We start from the raw sequence: 20570 nt of genomic DNA, 5'->3' as shown, positions 1-20570 counted from the left end.
CTATAGATGGGTAGATGCCATTGTTCTGCTGGGGTTTCAGAGCCTACTTTAGCTTTTATGGTATTTCCCGTGCTTTGGAGAATTCTGGATTTGCTGTGAACTGCTAGATCACATTTCAACTATTTTTTGCCTAGTTTTCTGAAGGGACTGTCTTATGCAATCACTATCCTGTAACTGTCTTCCTGATAATGTTTTAATTTTGACCTAATTTCTCAGTGGAGAGGGTCTCATGAAGAGTCCAACAAATAATTTGTGGGAATAAATGAATGCCTACGGAGGAGAACAAGCCAACAAAGTGTCTCCATTACATGAAAACGTGAATTCAACATGTATCTGTTTGTTTTAAGCCTATAACTAGTCCATAGCTGAAGTATGTGCTTCCTACCTATCCAGTAGGTATTGGATTACAAGGAAGCTGAAAGTACTTGTATTGGTAATAATTTGGAAGACAGAGCAAGAGAAAGCCAAAAGGGACGGTCCAGGATTATTGCTTAAAGACTGTAGTGTATCAATTCATAGGAATCCAGGGCACATTCACAGAGCAGTTTGGTATTTCAAGGAGACATTTACATGCAGTTCAATAATAAAAACTAAAAAGAAAAGAGTATTGAAAATAAAAATACATTTAATTGTATTTAAATTTCTTTTTTCAAACATCCATACACTGACTGCTTCTAGAAACATGGTCATAAAATCATATAAAATCATTTAGGTTTTGAAAATGTATATGAGATCATCTAGTCCAACCTTAAGAGACAGAGTAGTACGGTGGATGAAATGAGTAAAGAAGAATGATTAATCCAATTGCCAAATATCAATCTCCTAATAAACCCTCCTCTGATGGATATCAGGGAAGAAGGACTTAATGCTGGGAAAGGCAGAAGGAAATACCTTTGCAGGGCAGAATCCCTGAGGGTGGAAGGGACCTCCGGAGGTCCTCTTGGGAAATGTCCACACTCCAGCAGGCTCCCCTCCAGCAGGTGACCCAGGACCATGTCCCGATGACGTTTGAATATCCCCAGGCATGGAGACTGTACCACCTCCGTGGACAACCTGTTCCAGTCCTAAGTCACCTTCACAGTCCAAAAGTGTCTCCTGATTACTGGCTCACAGAGTCACAGAGTGGCTGAGCTTGGCAGGGGCCTCTGGAGATCATGTAGTCCAGCCCCTTTCTCAAGCAGAGCCTCCTGGAGCAGGTTGCCCAGGACCCTGTCAGGGCGATATTCTGAAGTTCTCCAAGGATGGAGACGCTGCCACCCCTCTGGGCAACCTGTTCAAGTACTCGGTCACTCAGGCTGGGGTGCAGAGCAGGGATGGGGCTGTCAGCATGGCCTGCATTCCTGGCAGCTGCACGAGATGCAGTTCGTCAGGACCTGCAGGCCGGATGCTGGCCGGAGGGCTTGGACAGCCACGGGCTCGTGCTGGGAAGTGGGAGACTGGAAGAGGATGAGGGACATGCCTTCTGTGTTGGCATATGCATTAAATGCAACCATCGTATGCACCACAAAACGCTCCCCCCTGGCTTTCCTCCACTCTGGAGACAAAGTTGGAAAGTTTTCCTTAGGGGAGGTAGCCTTTTGGTTTTGAAACAAACAAACAAAAAAAGAACAGAAGAACAACGGAAAAGTATCAGGGCATTTATTGCACGTAGAAGAGTTCAATGTGCACAGCTCCTGTTGCTTCCATTCTGACGTGGAAGAAGACTGGAACCACACGCCAGGCCGGGCGCCTCCCTGCACGCCGTGGGGTAGGCCTCCGAGGAGGCCTGCGTGCACGAGCCTGCTGGGAGGCGCCATTTGCAGGCCCCGCAGCTGCGCCGCCCCGGGATGCTGGGTTGGGCCCCACAGGTCCTCTCCTCCCAGCTGAGGGGCCGTGGCTGGTGGGCCGTCCGCGCGAGTTGTAGCGGTCCTGCGGGGATCTGCTGCGCACCCTTTCTCTGTCTCCGTTCCTCGTGCGGCGGGCAGACGAGCCGACCCTGTGCTCCTCGTGGTGTCCTGGCACCCTGCGCACCACCCGCTCAATTGGCTGCCTGCAGAGTGGGCAGGTGTTGTTCTGTCTGCTCCAGCGTCGGATGCAGGTGGAGCAGAAGCGATGGAAGCAGCGGGCCACGTAGGCAGCGTCCGTGATTATATCGAGGCAGATGGGGCACGGGCAGTCTGCCGCGTCCTCGGCTGGCCCTGCCTGCTGCAGCTGGCTGCTGCTGCCCCTCGCAGCAGGGCTGCTCTCCTCCAGGCGTTCCTCAGCACCCGACGCCATGTCCTGCCAAGAGAGCCGTGCCGAGTGGCCGAGTGCTCCTTGCGCTACCCGTGGGAAAGCAAGGAGAGCCCAAGAACGCGGTGGGAGAGGGGTGGCAAGGGCTTCCCGGGGGGCTCCTGGTGGGCTGAGAAGCAGCGTTGGCAGCCTTTGGTGCAGCCTTGGGCAAAAGGGCCTGGGCAGGGGGAGCACGTGCGGCTCATGGTGGAGCGGCTCCAGGTGGGGCTTGGCAGGAGCTGGGGCAGGGCAGACACAAGTGAGTGGGGCAGGATGGGATGTGCTTCTGCACCCTGTTGGACGTGTGAGGCAGAAGAGGAGGAAGAGCAGGAAGGGGAGCCTTGATGTCCTCCTCACTTGCCCAGTGCTCAAGCCCAAGGTGGGCTCTGGCATCCTGTCAGCAAGCGCTGGGGGAAGAGCTGGCATGCCCAGGACCCTGGAGTCCCAAGGCTCCATCCCGAACAAAGCTGGAGTTAGCCCAGGGTACCTGAAGGAGGTGGTCAGGAAAGGCACAGCAATGCACTGGGAGCCTTGAGCACTTCTCACAGCCCCAGCACACTCCTCGTGCCCACAGCCACAGGCCAGTCGCTCTGTGGGACCCTCAGCACCCCACAGCCAGGCAGCAGGGACAGCAGCACTGGCCGGGGGCTGCCTTGGCTCAGCGTCTACAGCTGTCGCTCTCCGCAAAGCCAAGAGTTGGCCAGCACGCTCACAGTCCTGCTCGAGCCTGCACAACTTGCGTGTGTGCCTGCACGAGCCCTGGACAAAGTGAGTGCGGACAGAGCCTGCGGCCTCGGCTATATACAGAGGTCACACGCAGTCACATTCAGCAATGGTGACATCACAGGGGGCTCTGAGGCTGCCCACTGAAGCTGCCCAGCAACGATGGCAAACTCCCCAAAGAGGGAAAGCCTGCCTCACAGGACATTGCCATCCTCTCGGCAACTCTCTCATCTTCAGGCCTGTTGGGTCCTGTGGTGAGAGACTGGTGCCCCCTGAGCACAAAGACCCAGCACGCAGCGGGCAGGCGAGCAATGCTGGCAAGGGAGCCCTGCTGACCTCCTCAGTCCCATCAGTGCCCAGATTCAGAGGTCCCTCCGAGGGCTGTCAGAGGAGGAGGACTCAGTGCTGGGAAAAGCAGAGGGAAACCCCTTGAGAGGACAGAATGGCTGAGGGTGGAAGGGACCTCCGGAGGTCCTCTTGGGAAATGTCCACACTCCAGCAGGCTCCCCTCCAGCAGGTGACCCAGGACCATGTCCCGATGACGTTTGAATATCCCCAGGCATGGAGACTGTACCACCTCCGTGGACAACCTGTTCCAGTCCTAAGTCACCTTCACAGTCCAAAAGTGTCTCCTGATTACTGGCTCACAGAGTCACAGAGTGGCTGAGCTTGGAAGGCGCCTCTGGAGATCATGTAGTCCAGCCCCTTTCTCAAGCAGAGCCTCCTGGAGCAGGTTGCCCAGGACCCTGTCAGGGCGATATTCTGAAGTTCTCCAAGGATGGAGACGCTGCCACCCCTCTGGGCAACCTGTTCAAGTACTCGGTCACTCAGGCTGGGGTGCAGAGCAGGGATGGGGCTGTCAGCATGGCCTGCATTCCTGGCAGCTGCACGAGATGCAGTTCGTCAGGACCTGCAGGCCGGATGCTGGCCGGAGGGCTTGGACAGCCACGGGCTCGTGCTGGGAAGTGGGAGACTGGAAGAGGATGAGGGACATGCCTTCTGTGTTGGCATATGCATTAAATGCAACCATCGTATGCACCACAAAACGCTCCCCCCTGGCTTTCCTCCACTCTGGAGACAAAGTTGGAAAGTTTTCCTTAGGGGAGGTAGCCTTTTGGTTTTGAAACAAACAAACAAAAAAAGAACAGAAGAACAACGGAAAAGTATCAGGGCATTTATTGCACGTAGAAGAGTTCAATGTGCACAGCTCCTGTTGCTTCCATTCTGACGTGGAAGAAGACTGGAACCACACGCCAGGCCGGGCGCCTCCCTGCACGCCGTGGGGTAGGCCTCCGAGGAGGCCTGCGTGCACGAGCCTGCTGGGAGGCGCCATTTGCAGGCCCCGCAGCTGCGCCGCCCCGGGATGCTGGGTTGGGCCCCACAGGTCCTCTCCTCCCAGCTGAGGGGCCGTGGCTGGTGGGCCGTCCGCGCGAGTTGTAGCGGTCCTGCGGGGATCTGCTGCGCACCCTTTCTCTGTCTCCGTTCCTCGTGCGGCGGGCAGACGAGCCGACCCTGTGCTCCTCGTGGTGTCCTGGCACCCTGCGCACCACCCGCTCAATTGGCTGCCTGCAGAGTGGGCAGGTGTTGTTCTGTCTGCTCCAGCGTCGGATGCAGGTGGAGCAGAAGCGATGGAAGCAGCGGGCCACGTAGGCAGCGTCCGTGATTATATCGAGGCAGATGGGGCACGGGCAGTCTGCCGCGTCCTCGGCTGGCCCTGCCTGCTGCAGCTGGCTGCTGCTGCCCCTCGCAGCAGGGCTGCTCTCCTCCAGGCGTTCCTCAGCACCCGACGCCATGTCCTGCCAAGAGAGCCGTGCCGAGTGGCCGAGTGCTCCTTGCGCTACCCGTGGGAAAGCAAGGAGAGCCCAAGAACGCGGTGGGAGAGGGGTGGCAAGGGCTTCCCGGGGGGCTCCTGGTGGGCTGAGAAGCAGCGTTGGCAGCCTTTGGTGCAGCCTTGGGCAAAAGGGCCTGGGCAGGGGGAGCACGTGCGGCTCATGGTGGAGCGGCTCCAGGTGGGGCTTGGCAGGAGCTGGGGCAGGGCAGACACAAGTGAGTGGGGCAGGATGGGATGTGCTTCTGCACCCTGTTGGACGTGTGAGGCAGAAGAGGAGGAAGAGCAGGAAGGGGAGCCTTGATGTCCTCCTCACTTGCCCAGTGCTCAAGCCCAAGGTGGGCTCTGGCATCCTGTCAGCAAGCGCTGGGGGAAGAGCTGGCATGCCCAGGACCCTGGAGTCCCAAGGCTCCATCCCGAACAAAGCTGGAGTTAGCCCAGGGTACCTGAAGGAGGTGGTCAGGAAAGGCACAGCAATGCACTGGGAGCCTTGAGCACTTCTCACAGCCCCAGCACACTCCTCGTGCCCACAGCCACAGGCCAGTCGCTCTGTGGGACCCTCAGCACCCCACAGCCAGGCAGCAGGGACAGCAGCACTGGCAGGGGGCTGCCTTGGCTCAGCGTCTACAGCTGTCGCTCTCCGCAAAGCCAAGAGTTGGCCAGCACGCTCACAGTCCTGCTCGAGCCTGCACAACTTGCGTGTGTGCCTGCACGAGCCCTGGACAAAGTGAGTGCGGACAGAGCCTGCGGCCTCGGCTATATACAGAGGTCACACGCAGTCACATTCAGCAATGGTGACATCACAGGGGGCTCTGAGGCTGCCCACTGAAGCTGCCCAGCAACGATGGCAAACTCCCCAAAGAGGGAAAGCCTGCCTCACAGGACATTGCCATCCTCTCGGCAACTCTCTCATCTTCAGGCCTGTTGGGTCCTGTGGTGAGAGACTGGTGCCCCCTGAGCACAAAGACCCAGCACGCAGCGGGCAGGCGAGCAATGCTGGCAAGGGAGCCCTGCTGACCTCCTCAGTCCCATCAGTGCCCAGATTCAGAGGTCCCTCCGAGGGCTGTCAGAGGAGGAGGACTCAGTGCTGGGAAAAGCAGAGGGAAACCCCTTGAGAGGACAGAATGGCTGAGGGTGGAAGGGACCTCCGGAGGTCCTCTTGGGAAATGTCCACACTCCAGCAGGCTCCCCTCCAGCAGGTGACCCAGGACCATGTCCCGATGACGTTTGAATATCCCCAGGCATGGAGACTGTACCACCTCCGTGGACAACCTGTTCCAGTCCTAAGTCACCTTCACAGTCCAAAAGTGTCTCCTGATTACTGGCTCACAGAGTCACAGAGTGGCTGAGCTTGGAAGGCGCCTCTGGAGATCATGTAGTCCAGCCCCTTTCTCAAGCAGAGCCTCCTGGAGCAGGTTGCCCAGGTCCCTGTCAGGGCGATATTCTGAAGTTCTCCAAGGATGGAGACGCTGCCACCCCTCTGGGCAACCTGTTCAAGTACTCGGTCACTCAGGCTGGGGTGCAGAGCAGGGATGGGGCTGTCAGCATGGCCTGCATTCCTGGCAGCTGCACGAGATGCAGTTCGTCAGGACCTGCAGGCCGGATGCTGGCCGGAGGGCTTGGACAGCCACGGGCTCGTGCTGGGAAGTGGGAGACTGGAAGAGGATGAGGGACATGCCTTCTGTGTTGGCATATGCATTAAATGCAACCATCGTATGCACCACAAAACGCTCCCCCCTGGCTTTCCTCCACTCTGGAGACAAAGTTGGAAAGTTTTCCTTAGGGGAGGTAGCCTTTTGGTTTTGAAACAAACAAACAAAAAAAGAACAGAAGAACAACGGAAAAGTATCAGGGCATTTATTGCACGTAGAAGAGTTCAATGTGCACAGCTCCTGTTGCTTCCATTCTGACGTGGAAGAAGACTGGAACCACACGCCAGGCCGGGCGCCTCCCTGCACGCCGTGGGGTAGGCCTCCGAGGAGGCCTGCGTGCACGAGCCTGCTGGGAGGCGCCATTTGCAGGCCCCGCAGCTGCGCCGCCCCGGGATGCTGGGTTGGGCCCCACAGGTCCTCTCCTCCCAGCTGAGGGGCCGTGGCTGGTGGGCCGTCCGCGCGAGTTGTAGCGGTCCTGCGGGGATCTGCTGCGCACCCTTTCTCTGTCTCCGTTCCTCGTGCGGCGGGCAGACGAGCCGACCCTGTGCTCCTCGTGGTGTCCTGGCACCCTGCGCACCACCCGCTCAATTGGCTGCCTGCAGAGTGGGCAGGTGTTGTTCTGTCTGCTCCAGCGTCGGATGCAGGTGGAGCAGAAGCGATGGAAGCAGCGGGCCACGTAGGCAGCGTCCGTGATTATATCGAGGCAGATGGGGCACGGGCAGTCTGCCGCGTCCTCGGCTGGCCCTGCCTGCTGCAGCTGGCTGCTGCTGCCCCTCGCAGCAGGGCTGCTCTCCTCCAGGCGTTCCTCAGCACCCGACGCCATGTCCTGCCAAGAGAGCCGTGCCGAGTGGCCGAGTGCTCCTTGCGCTACCCGTGGGAAAGCAAGGAGAGCCCAAGAACGCGGTGGGAGAGGGGTGGCAAGGGCTTCCCGGGGGGCTCCTGGTGGGCTGAGAAGCAGCGTTGGCAGCCTTTGGTGCAGCCTTGGGCAAAAGGGCCTGGGCAGGGGGAGCACGTGCGGCTCATGGTGGAGCGGCTCCAGGTGGGGCTTGGCAGGAGCTGGGGCAGGGCAGACACAAGTGAGTGGGGCAGGATGGGATGTGCTTCTGCACCCTGTTGGACGTGTGAGGCAGAAGAGGAGGAAGAGCAGGAAGGGGAGCCTTGATGTCCTCCTCACTTGCCCAGTGCTCAAGCCCAAGGTGGGCTCTGGCATCCTGTCAGCAAGCGCTGGGGGAAGAGCTGGCATGCCCAGGACCCTGGAGTCCCAAGGCTCCATCCCGAACAAAGCTGGAGTTAGCCCAGGGTACCTGAAGGAGGTGGTCAGGAAAGGCACAGCAATGCACTGGGAGCCTTGAGCACTTCTCACAGCCCCAGCACACTCCTCGTGCCCACAGCCACAGGCCAGTCGCTCTGTGGGACCCTCAGCACCCCACAGCCAGGCAGCAGGGACAGCAGCACTGGCAGGGGGCTGCCTTGGCTCAGCGTCTACAGCTGTCGCTCTCCGCAAAGCCAAGAGTTGGCCAGCACGCTCACAGTCCTGCTCGAGCCTGCACAACTTGCGTGTGTGCCTGCACGAGCCCTGGACAAAGTGAGTGCGGACAGAGCCTGCGGCCTCGGCTATATACAGAGGTCACACGCAGTCACATTCAGCAATGGTGACATCACAGGGGCTCTGAGGCTGCCCACTGAAGCTGCCCAGCAACGATGGCAAACTCCCCAAAGAGGGAAAGCCTGCCTCACAGGACATTGCCATCCTCTCGGCAACTCTCTCATCTTCAGGCCTGTTGGGTCCTGTGGTGAGAGACTGGTGCCCCCTGAGCACAAAGACCCAGCACGCAGCGGGCAGGGGAGCAATGCTGGCAAGGGAGCCCTGCTGACCTCCTCAGTCCCATCAGTGCCCAGATTCAGAGGTCCCTCCGAGGGCTGTCAGAGGAGGAGGACTCAGTGCTGGGAAAAGCAGAGGGAAACCCCTTGAGAGGACAGAATGGCTGAGGGTGGAAGGGACCTCCGGAGGTCCTCTTGGGAAATGTCCACACTCCAGCAGGCTCCCCTCCAGCAGGTGACCCAGGACCATGTCCCGATGACGTTTGAATATCCCCAGGCATGGAGACTGTACCACCTCCGTGGACAACCTGTTCCAGTCCTAAGTCACCTTCACAGTCCAAAAGTGTCTCCTGATTACTGGCTCACAGAGTCACAGAGTGGCTGAGCTTGGAAGGCGCCTCTGGAGATCATGTAGTCCAGCCCCTTTCTCAAGCAGAGCCTCCTGGAGCAGGTTGCCCAGGACCCTGTCAGGGCGATATTCTGAAGTTCTCCAAGGATGGAGACGCTGCCACCCCTCTGGGCAACCTGTTCAAGTACTCGGTCACTCAGGCTGGGGTGCAGAGCAGGGATGGGGCTGTCAGCATGGCCTGCATTCCTGGCAGCTGCACGAGATGCAGTTCGTCAGGACCTGCAGGCCGGATGCTGGCCGGAGGGCTTGGACAGCCACGGGCTCGTGCTGGGAAGTGGGAGACTGGAAGAGGATGAGGGACATGCCTTCTGTGTTGGCATATGCATTAAATGCAACCATCGTATGCACCACAAAACGCTCCCCCCTGGCTTTCCTCCACTCTGGAGACAAAGTTGGAAAGTTTTCCTTAGGGGAGGTAGCCTTTTGGTTTTGAAACAAACAAACAAAAAAAGAACAGAAGAACAACGGAAAAGTATCAGGGCATTTATTGCACGTAGAAGAGTTCAATGTGCACAGCTCCTGTTGCTTCCATTCTGACGTGGAAGAAGACTGGAACCACACGCCAGGCCGGGCGCCTCCCTGCACGCCGTGGGGTAGGCCTCCGAGGAGGCCTGCGTGCACGAGCCTGCTGGGAGGCGCCATTTGCAGGCCCCGCAGCTGCGCCGCCCCGGGATGCTGGGTTGGGCCCCACAGGTCCTCTCCTCCCAGCTGAGGGGCCGTGGCTGGTGGGCCGTCCGCGCGAGTTGTAGCGGTCCTGCGGGGATCTGCTGCGCACCCTTTCTCTGTCTCCGTTCCTCGTGCGGCGGGCAGACGAGCCGACCCTGTGCTCCTCGTGGTGTCCTGGCACCCTGCGCACCACCCGCTCAATTGGCTGCCTGCAGAGTGGGCAGGTGTTGTTCTGTCTGCTCCAGCGTCGGATGCAGGTGGAGCAGAAGCGATGGAAGCAGCGGGCCACGTAGGCAGCGTCCGTGATTATATCGAGGCAGATGGGGCACGGGCAGTCTGCCGCGTCCTCGGCTGGCCCTGCCTGCTGCAGCTGGCTGCTGCTGCCCCTCGCAGCAGGGCTGCTCTCCTCCAGGCGTTCCTCAGCACCCGACGCCATGTCCTGCCAAGAGAGCCGTGCCGAGTGGCCGAGTGCTCCTTGCGCTACCCGTGGGAAAGCAAGGAGAGCCCAAGAACGCGGTGGGAGAGGGGTGGCAAGGGCTTCCCGGGGGGCTCCTGGTGGGCTGAGAAGCAGCGTTGGCAGCCTTTGGTGCAGCCTTGGGCAAAAGGGCCTGGGCAGGGGGAGCACGTGCGGCTCATGGTGGAGCGGCTCCAGGTGGGGCTTGGCAGGAGCTGGGGCAGGGCAGACACAAGTGAGTGGGGCAGGATGGGATGTGCTTCTGCACCCTGTTGGACGTGTGAGGCAGAAGAGGAGGAAGAGCAGGAAGGGGAGCCTTGATGTCCTCCTCACTTGCCCAGTGCTCAAGCCCAAGGTGGGCTCTGGCATCCTGTCAGCAAGCGCTGGGGGAAGAGCTGGCATGCCCAGGACCCTGGAGTCCCAAGGCTCCATCCCGAACAAAGCTGGAGTTAGCCCAGGGTACCTGAAGGAGGTGGTCAGGAAAGGCACAGCAATGCACTGGGAGCCTTGAGCACTTCTCACAGCCCCAGCACACTCCTCGTGCCCACAGCCACAGGCCAGTCGCTCTGTGGGACCCTCAGCACCCCACAGCCAGGCAGCAGGGACAGCAGCACTGGCCGGGGGCTGCCTTGGCTCACGTCTACAGCTGTCGCTCTCCGCAAAGCCAAGAGTTGGCCAGCACGCTCACAGTCCTGCTCGAGCCTGCACAACTTGCGTGTGTGCCTGCACGAGCCCTGGACAAAGTGAGTGCGGACAGAGCCTGCGGCCTCGGCTATATACAGAGGTCACACGCAGTCACATTCAGCAATGGTGACATCACAGGGGCTCTGAGGCTGCCCACTGAAGCTGCCCAGCAACGATGGCAAACTCCCCAAAGAGGGAAAGCCTGCCTCACAGGACATTGCCATCCTCTCGGCAACTCTCTCATCTTCAGGCCTGTTGGGTCCTGTGGTGAGAGACTGGTGCCCCCTGAGCACAAAGACCCAGCACGCAGCGGGCAGGGGAGCAATGCTGGCAAGGGAGCCCTGCTGACCTCCTCAGTCCCATCAGTGCCCAGATTCAGAGGTCCCTCCGAGGGCTGTCAGAGGAGGAGGACTCAGTGCTGGGAAAAGCAGAGGGAAACCCCTTGAGAGGACAGAATGGCTGAGGGTGGAAGGGACCTCCGGAGGTCCTCTTGGGAAATGTCCACACTCCAGCAGGCTCCCCTCCAGCAGGTGACCCAGGACCATGTCCCGATGACGTTTGAATATCCCCAGGCATGGAGACTGTACCACCTCCGTGGACAACCTGTTCCAGTCCTAAGTCACCTTCACAGTCCAAAAGTGTCTCCTGATTACTGGCTCACAGAGTCACAGAGTGGCTGAGCTTGGAAGGCGCCTCTGGAGATCATGTAGTCCAGCCCCTTTCTCAAGCAGAGCCTCCTGGAGCAGGTTGCCCAGGACCCTGTCAGGGCGATATTCTGAAGTTCTCCAAGGATGGAGACGCTGCCACCCCTCTGGGCAACCTGTTCAAGTACTCGGTCACTCAGGCTGGGGTGCAGAGCAGGGGTGGGGCTGTCAGCATGGCCTGCATTCCTGGCAGCTGCACGAGATGCAGTTCGTCAGGACCTGCAGGCCGGATGCTGGCCGGAGGGCTTGGACAGCCACGGGCTCGTGCTGGGAAGTGGGAGACTGGAAGAGGATGAGGGACATGCCTTCTGTGTTGGCATATGCATTAAATGCAACCATCGTATGCACCACAAAACGCTCCCCCCTGGCTTTCCTCCACTCTGGAGACAAAGTTGGAAAGTTTTCCTTAGGGGAGGTAGCCTTTTGGTTTTGAAACAAACAAACAAAAAAAGAACAGAAGAACAACGGAAAAGTATCAGGGCATTTATTGCACGTAGAAGAGTTCAATGTGCACAGCTCCTGTTGCTTCCATTCTGACGTGGAAGAAGACTGGAACCACACGCCAGGCCGGGCGCCTCCCTGCACGCCGTGGGGTAGGCCTCCGAGGAGGCCTGCGTGCACGAGCCTGCTGGGAGGCGCCATTTGCAGGCCCCGCAGCTGCGCCGCCCCGGGATGCTGGGTTGGGCCCCACAGGTCCTCTCCTCCCAGCTGAGGGGCCGTGGCTGGTGGGCCGTCCGCGCGAGTTGTAGCGGTCCTGCGGGGATCTGCTGCGCACCCTTTCTCTGTCTCCGTTCCTCGTGCGGCGGGCAGACGAGCCGACCCTGTGCTCCTCGTGGTGTCCTGGCACCCTGCGCACCACCCGCTCAATTGGCTGCCTGCAGAGTGGGCAGGTGTTGTTCTGTCTGCTCCAGCGTCGGATGCAGGTGGAGCAGAAGCGATGGAAGCAGCGGGCCACGTAGGCAGCGTCCGTGATTATATCGAGGCAGATGGGGCACGGGCAGTCTGCCGCGTCCTCGGCTGGCCCTGCCTGCTGCAGCTGGCTGCTGCTGCCCCTCGCAGCAGGGCTGCTCTCCTCCAGGCGTTCCTCAGCACCCGACGCCATGTCCTGCCAAGAGAGCCGTGCCGAGTGGCCGAGTGCTCCTTGCGCTACCCGTGGGAAAGCAAGGAGAGCCCAAGAACGCGGTGGGAGAGGGGTGGCAAGGGCTTCCCGGGGGGCTCCTGGTGGGCTGAGAAGCAGCGTTGGCAGCCTTTGGTGCAGCCTTGGGCAAAAGGGCCTGGGCAGGGGGAGCACGTGCGGCTCATGGTGGAGCGGCTCCAGGTGGGGCTTGGCAGGAGCTGGGGCAGGGCAGACACAAGTGAGTGGGGCAGGATGGGATGTGCTTCTGCACCCTGTTGGACGTGTGAGGCAGAAGAGGAGGAAGAGCAGGAAGGGGAGCCTTGATGTCCTCCTCACTTGCCCAGTGCTCAAGCCCAAGGTGGGCTCTGGCATCCTGTCAGCAAGCGCTGGGGGAAGAGCTGGCATGCCCAGGACCCTGGAGTCCCAAGGCTCCATCCCGAACAAAGCTGGAGTTAGCCCAGGGTACCTGAAGGAGGTGGTCAGGAAAGGCACAGCAATGCACTGGGAGCCTTGAGCACTTCTCACAGCCCCAGCACACTCCTCGTGCCCACAGCCACAGGCCAGTCGCTCTGTGGGACCCTCAGCACCCCACAGCCAGGCAGCAGGGACAGCAGCACTGGCCGGGGGCTGCCTTGGCTCACGTCTACAGCTGTCGCTCTCCGCAAAGCCAAGAGTTGGCCAGCACGCTCACAGTCCTGCTCGAGCCTGCACAACTTGCGTGTGTGCCTGCACGAGCCCTGGACAAAGTGAGTGCGGACAGAGCCTGCGGCCTCGGCTATATACAGAGGTCACACGCAGTCACATTCAGCAATGGTGACATCACAGGGGCTCTGAGGCTGCCCACTGAAGCTGCCCAGCAACGATGGCAAACTCCCCAAAGAGGGAAAGCCTGCCTCACAGGACATTGCCATCCTCTCGGCAACTCTCTCATCTTCAGGCCTGTTGGGTCCTGTGGTGAGAGACTGGTGCCCCCTGAGCACAAAGACCCAGCACGCAGCGGGCAGGGGAGCAATGCTGGCAAGGGAGCCCTGCTGACCTCCTCAGTCCCATCAGTGCCCAGATTCAGAGGTCCCTCCGAGGGCTGTCAGAGGAGGAGGACTCAGTGCTGGGAAAAGCAGAGGGAAACCCCTTGAGAGGACAGAATGGCTGAGGGTGGAAGGGACCTCCGGAGGTCCTCTTGGGAAATGTCCACACTCCAGCAGGCTCCCCTCCAGCAGGTGACCCAGGACCATGTCCCGATGACGTTTGAATATCCCCAGGCATGGAGACTGTACCACCTCCGTGGACAACCTGTTCCAGTCCTAAGTCACCTTCACAGTCCAAAAGTGTCTCCTGATTACTGGCTCACAGAGTCACAGAGTGGCTGAGCTTGGAAGGCGCCTCTGGAGATCATGTAGTCCAGCCCCTTTCTCAAGCAGAGCCTCCTGGAGCAGGTTGCCCAGGACCCTGTCAGGGCGATATTCTGAAGTTCTCCAAGGATGGAGACGCTGCCACCCCTCTGGGCAACCTGTTCAAGTACTCGGTCACTCAGGCTGGGGTGCAGAGCAGGGATGGGGCTGTCAGCATGGCCTGCATTCCTGGCAGCTGCACGAGATGCAGTTCGTCAGGACCTGCAGGCCGGATGCTGGCCGGAGGGCTTGGACAGCCACGGGCTCGTGCTGGGAAGTGGGAGACTGGAAGAGGATGAGGGACATGCCTTCTGTGTTGGCATATGCATTAAATGCAACCATCGTATGCACCACAAAACGCTCCCCCCTGGCTTTCCTCCACTCTGGAGACAAAGTTGGAAAGTTTTCCTTAGGGGAGGTAGCCTTTTGGTTTTGAAACAAACAAACAAAAAAAGAACAGAAGAACAACGGAAAAGTATCAGGGCATTTATTGCACGTAGAAGAGTTCAATGTGCACAGCTCCTGTTGCTTCCATTCTGACGTGGAAGAAGACTGGAACCACACGCCAGGCCGGGCGCCTCCCTGCACGCCGTGGGGTAGGCCTCCGAGGAGGCCTGCGTGCACGAGCCTGCTGGGAGGCGCCATTTGCAGGCCCCGCAGCTGCGCCGCCCCGGGATGCTGGGTTGGGCCCCACAGGTCCTCTCCTCCCAGCTGAGGGGCCGTGGCTGGTGGGCCGTCCGCGCGAGTTGTAGCGGTCCTGCGGGGATCTGCTGCGCACCCTTTCTCTGTCTCCGTTCCTCGTGCGGCGGGCAGACGAGCCGACCCTGTGCTCCTCGTGGTGTCCTGGCACCCTGCGCACCACCCGCTCAATTGGCTGCCTGCAGAGTGGGCAGGTGTTGTTCTGTCTGCTCCAGCGTCGGATGCAGGTGGAGCAGAAGCGATGGAAGCAGCGGGCCACGTAGGCAGCGTCCGTGATTATATCGAGGCAGATGGGGCACGGGCAGTCTGCCGCGTCCTCGGCTGGCCCTGCCTGCTGCAGCTGGCTGCTGCTGCCCCTCGCAGCAGGGCTGCTCTCCTCCAGGCGTTCCTCAGCACCCGACGCCATGTCCTGCCAAGAGAGCCGTGCCGAGTGGCCGAGTGCTCCTTGCGCTACCCGTGGGAAAGCAAGGAGAGCCCAAGAACGCGGTGGGAGAGGGGTGGCAAGGGCTTCCCAGGGGGCTCCTGGTGGGCTGAGAAGCAGCGTTGGCAGCCTTTGGTGCAGCCTTGGGCAAAAGGGCCTGGGCAGGGGGAGCACGTGCGGCTCATGGTGGAGCGGCTCCAGGTGGGGCTTGGCAGGAGCTGGGGCAGGGCAGACACAAGTGAGTGGGGCAGGATGGGATGTGCTTCTGCACCCTGTTGGACGTGTGAGGCAGAAGAGGAGGAAGAGCAGGAAGGGGAGCCTTGATGTCCTCCTCACTTGCCCAGTGCTCAAGCCCAAGGTGGGCTCTGGCATCCTGTCAGCAAGCGCTGGGGGAAGAGCTGGCATGCCCAGGACCCTGGAGTCCCAAGGCTCCATCCCGAACAAAGCTGGAGTTAGCCCAGGGTACCTGAAGGAGGTGGTCAGGAAAGGCACAGCAATGCACTGGGAGCCTTGAGCACTTCTCACAGCCCCAGCACACTCCTCGTGCCCACAGCCACAGGCCAGTCGCTCTGTGGGACCCTCAGCACCCCACAGCCAGGCAGCAGGGACAGCAGCACTGGCCGGGGGCTGCCTTGGCTCACGTCTACAGCTGTCGCTCTCCGCAAAGCCAAGAGTTGGCCAGCACGCTCACAGTCCTGCTCGAGCCTGCACAACTTGCGTGTGTGCCTGCACGAGCCCTGGACAAAGTGAGTGCGGACAGAGCCTGCGGCCTCGGCTATATACAGAGGTCACACGCAGTCACATTCAGCAATGGTGACATCACAGGGGCTCTGAGGCTGCCCACTGAAGCTGCCCAGCAACGATGGCAAACTCCCCAAAGAGGGAAAGCCTGCCTCACAGGACATTGCCATCCTCTCGGCAACTCTCTCATCTTCAGGCCTGTTGGGTCCTGTGGTGAGAGACTGGTGCCCCCTGAGCACAAAGACCCAGCACGCAGCGGGCAGGCGAGCAATGCTGGCAAGGGAGCCCTGCTGACCTCCTCAGTCCCATCAGTGCCCAGATTCAGAGGTCCCTCCGAGGGCTGTCAGAGGAGGAGGACTCAGTGCTGGGAAAAGCAGAGGGAAACCCCTTGAGAGGACAGAATGGCTGAGGGTGGAAGGGACCTCCGGAGGTCCTCTTGGGAAATGTCCACACTCCAGCAGGCTCCCCTCCAGCAGGTGACCCAGGACCATGTCCCGATGACGTTTGAATATCCCCAGGCATGGAGACTGTACCACCTCCGTGGACAACCTGTTCCAGTCCTAAGTCAGCTTCACAGTCCAAAAGTGTCTCCTGATTACTGGCTCACAGAGTCACAGAGTGGCTGAGCTTGGAAATGGTCTCTGGAATTAATCTAGACCATCTTCTCGTCTCAAGCTGGGCCTTCTGGAGTGCATTTCCCAGGATCACATCCTGGCATATTTTGAATATGTCCAGAGAAGGAGACTCCGCTAGTCCTCCTGGCAGTATTTTCTACCATTTTGTCACTCTCACAGTAAAGATTTTTTTCCTCATGTTCTGATGGAACTTCCTGTGTTTCAGTTTTTGCCTGTTGCTCTTGTCCTTTCACTTGTTACCACTGAAAAGAGTCTATCCCTATCTTTTGATACTCTCTCACCAGGTACTTACATACATTGATATGATCCCCTCTCACTCTGCTCTTCTCCAAGCTAAACAGGCTCATCTCTCTGGGTCTCTCTTTGTATGACAGATGCTCTTTGTCTATCATGGTCTTCTTCTGGACTCGCTCTAGGAGCTCCATGTTCATCTTGTACTTGGGAGTCCAGAACTGGACACAATACTCCAGGTTTGGCCTAACCAGGACTGAGTAAAGGGTGGAGGATTACTTCCCTCAACCTGCTGGCAACAGTCTTCCTAATACACCCCAGGATACCACTGGCCTTCTTGGCTGCAAGGGCACATTGCTTGCTGGTGGTTAACCTGCTGCCACCAGGAATCCCAGCTCGTTCTCCACAGTCCTGCACTCCAGCAGGTCAGCCCCCAGCCTGTACTGGTGCATGGGATTATTCCTCCCTAGGTGCAGGATCCTGCACTTGCCTTTGTTGAACTTCAAGAGGTTCCTCACTGCCCAACTGCACAGCCTGTCCAGATGTCTCACAGCCCCCTGGTGTATCAGCCACTCCTCCCAGTTCTGTATCATCAGCAAACTTCCTGAGTGTGCACTCTGTCCCTTCATCCAGATCACTGATGAGTAAGTTGAGCAAAACTAGACCTAGTACTGACCCGTGCAAGACACCACTAGCTACAGGCCTCCAACTAGACTCTGCACCTCTGAGCACAACCCTCTGAGCTCTGCCATACAGCCAGTTCTCAATCCACCTCACCGTCCACTCATCTATCGCACACTTTCTGAGCTTGCCTATGAGGTTCTAATGGGAGACAGTGTGAAAAGCCTTGCTAAAGTCAAGGTAGATCACATCCACTGCTCTCCCCTCATCTACCCAGCCAGTCATTCCATGTTAGAAGGCTATCAGATTGGTTAAGCATGATTTCCCCTTGGTGAATCACCCGTTTAGGAATGAAGTTGAGACTGACTGGCTTGTAGTTTTCTGGGACCTTCTTGCCCTTTTTGAAGTCTGGAGTGACACTGACATTCTTCAGTCCTCGGGCACCTCTCCTGTTCTCCATGACCTTTCAAAGATAATGGACTGGACTGGCAATAACTTCCACCAGCTCCCCCATCACTCGGGAGTGCATCCCATCCACACCCACAGATTTGTGGGTGTTAAGTTTGCATAAATGATCTCTGTCCTGATCCTTCTTGACCAAGGGAAAATTTTCCTTTATTCAGGCTTTCTTTCTTGTTTCCAGGGTCTCGGATTCCTGAGGGCAGGCCTTAGCAGTGAAGACTGAAACAAAGAAGGCATTCAGTAACTCTCCCTCCTCTGTATCGTTTCTCAATAGGGCACCCACCCCATTCAGCAGCAGACCCACATTTTCCCCAGTCTTCCTTTTGCTACTGATGTATTTGAAGAAGCCCTTCTTGTTTTCCTTGACACCCCTTGCCATATTTAATTCCAAATGGGCCTTAGCCTTCCTCATCACATCTCTGCATTCTCTGACAACATTCCTGTATTCCTCCCAAGTGGCATGTCCCTTTTTCCACATTCTGTACACTTCCTTCTTCTGTTTGAGTTTTGCCAGGTGCTCCTTGCTCACCCATGCAGGTCTCCTGCCCCTTTTGTTTGCCTTCTTACTCATAGGGATGAACCAACCTTGAGCTTGGAGGAAGTTGCTTGAATACTGACCAGCTCTTTTGGACCCCCTTCCTTCTAGGGCCCGAACTAATAAGATTCCTTCAAGTAGGTCCTTGAAGAGGATAAAGTTTGCTCACCTAAAGCCCAGGGTTGCAACCCTTCTTTTTGCCCTGCTTCCTCCTCTACATAGGATCCTGAACTCCACCATATCATTGTCAGTCACTGCAAGCAAGGCTGCCTCCATCCTTTGAATCTCCAACCAGTCCTTCTTTGTTTGTTAGTACAAGGTCCAGCAGCACACTTCTTGTATCCTCCACTACCTGTGTCAAAAAGTTATCACCAATGATCTACAGGAAAACTGTTTGTGCCTAGGTGTGTGGTCTTCCCAGCAGATGTCAGAGTGATTGAAGTCCCCCATAAGAACCAGGAACTGTGACCATGAGGCTACTTTCAGCTGTGTGTAGAAAGCCTCACTGACTTTCTCTTCCTAATCAGGTGGCCTGAAGTAAATACCCACAACAGTGTCATCCATGTTAGCCTGTCCTTTAATTGTTACCTGTCGACTCACTTCCTCATCCACCCCTAGGCAGAGCTTAATACACTCCACTCTCACATAAAGAGCAACTCCCCTACCTCATCTTCCTTTGCATGGCCACAGCCATGCATGCAGCAGGGCTGCCAGGGAAGATGTAAGCCTAGAGCACATTGTGCCAAGAGGTCCTTTGTTAAGATGTCTACTCCCCAGTTGCAGCTTTGCATCATGGGCCCTCCCTTCTTAGGTGGTCTTCCCTAAAGTTCTCTTCACCCATACGCCCGTGATTCAGTTACACACTTCAGCCAGCTACAAGCTGAGAGGTCTGTTAACCCTGTTTATGTACATCTGAATTATTTCATGCTGATTCCGTGGGCTGCTGCCTGGCTTTCCTAAAATTCTGCCCTTCCTTTTAAGTGTGAATGGCACACTGTTTCTGCTGCTAAATCCTGCACAGCAATAGAGACAGGAACTGAGTTTCCAATCCTTTTGTCAGCTTTTATTCAAGGTAATGGAAGGTGGGAAAAGAGAGTTGCAGTAACCTAAATAAAACAGATAACTGGTTTATAGGTTAACATCCCTGTTTTGGTTTAATAATAATAATAATAATAATAATAATAATAATAATAATAATAATAATATAATTTAGCATGCGTACATTTTTCTTAATATACATACATTGAAAAAAATAATACAAGATATGCAGTTATCTTGTAAGTATAAAGAGCAACATTTTTCCTTTCATATATTTGTAGTGTTGACTAGTTAGCTTAAAATCTATATAATACACTATAGATAGTGGAGGCTGTCATCTGTTATCTATATCTGAGACTATTTCAAAATTATGTTGTCAAAACCAAACTTAAAACACAAGCAAATCATAATTCTGGCAATGAAGTTGTGAGATAGTTCCTAAGGAAAAGCTTCCTTTAATAAACACAAGTAATGCAAATATAAGTATGTCCTGCTGGTTGTATTCAGCATTTCAGGTATTCTCTGAAAGTCATTATTCATCTGCTGACTTTAAATATGCAGAGGCAATAATACTTAGTGGATTTTTTTCTCTTCAATAGTCGTTCTTTCTAGACTGAAAGAAGATGTAGAACAGATCCTAAATGGAACTTTCAGTTTTATGCCCCATAAACTGTGGATGTAACAGTCTACAATCAGTCCCATTTAAGGTGTGATTGGATCTGGAAAGCATTTGGAGGAGGAAGTATATGAAAACTCCTAATGTTGCAGGAAACAATTCATGAATTGACTGGTGAACTTAGCATGACATAAGTAATTGTAGTTGTGCATCACTTCATCTGTTAAAACAAAGCTTGCAAATATTATTGCAAGAATGCAGTTCCCATTAGTGTCTTAATATATTCACTTCCTGTATATTTTAATGCTGTCAGTAGGTAGCTGTGGTGTTCTTCCCTGTTTCTATTAGATAGTCATTTAAACAGCACTAAGACAAATAATAAACCAAATGCATCTCTTCCATTGTGATGTATATGCTTCAGTGACTTGAAAGTGACAAAAGTAATTCCAGCATAATACCTAGCTGTCCAGATAGTGAAAATGTCATAGGTTTTAATGAAAATAAGTTTCTCTGCTGACAATGTAGAAGACTGAAATAGCTCAGGGGGAAGACAGGACACAAGAAGAAAAGAAGAATAGCATTCCTGAGTTCTGAGTTCTGTGAATGCTTTTTTTTTTTTTTTTAAACATGTGAGTTTTTTAATTATTAAATTAAGAATAAAAGAATTGAAACAATTTATATTGTCTTCACTCTTATTCTTCAGAAATGCTGAACTTTATAATGTTTCAACATAATCTGTTTGAAAAGAAAGCTTTTCAGGATGACACTAATACATTAACTATTTTTTCACCAAAAAAAAAAAAGTTTTCTGGTGAAGCTCCGTAAGGGAAAAATGTTGACTATTTTAATATAGGACTTTTGTCCGTATTCAGCCC

The 20570-nt window shown here is 56.2% G+C and overlaps 1 protein-coding gene across 4 annotated transcripts in view; it reads left to right on the top strand.

Annotated features, from left to right (window-relative positions):
* Positions 1-20570, top strand: part of SYK (spleen associated tyrosine kinase) — a 68124-nt gene that overhangs the window by 10868 nt on the left and 36686 nt on the right. The window lies entirely within an intron of this gene.

Source organism: Anser anser, assembly GCF_964211835.1.
Source record: "Anser anser genome assembly, chromosome: Z".
NCBI classification, from domain to species: domain Eukaryota; kingdom Metazoa; phylum Chordata; class Aves; order Anseriformes; family Anatidae; genus Anser; species Anser anser.
This window is presented reverse-complemented; position numbering and strand designations above follow the sequence as displayed.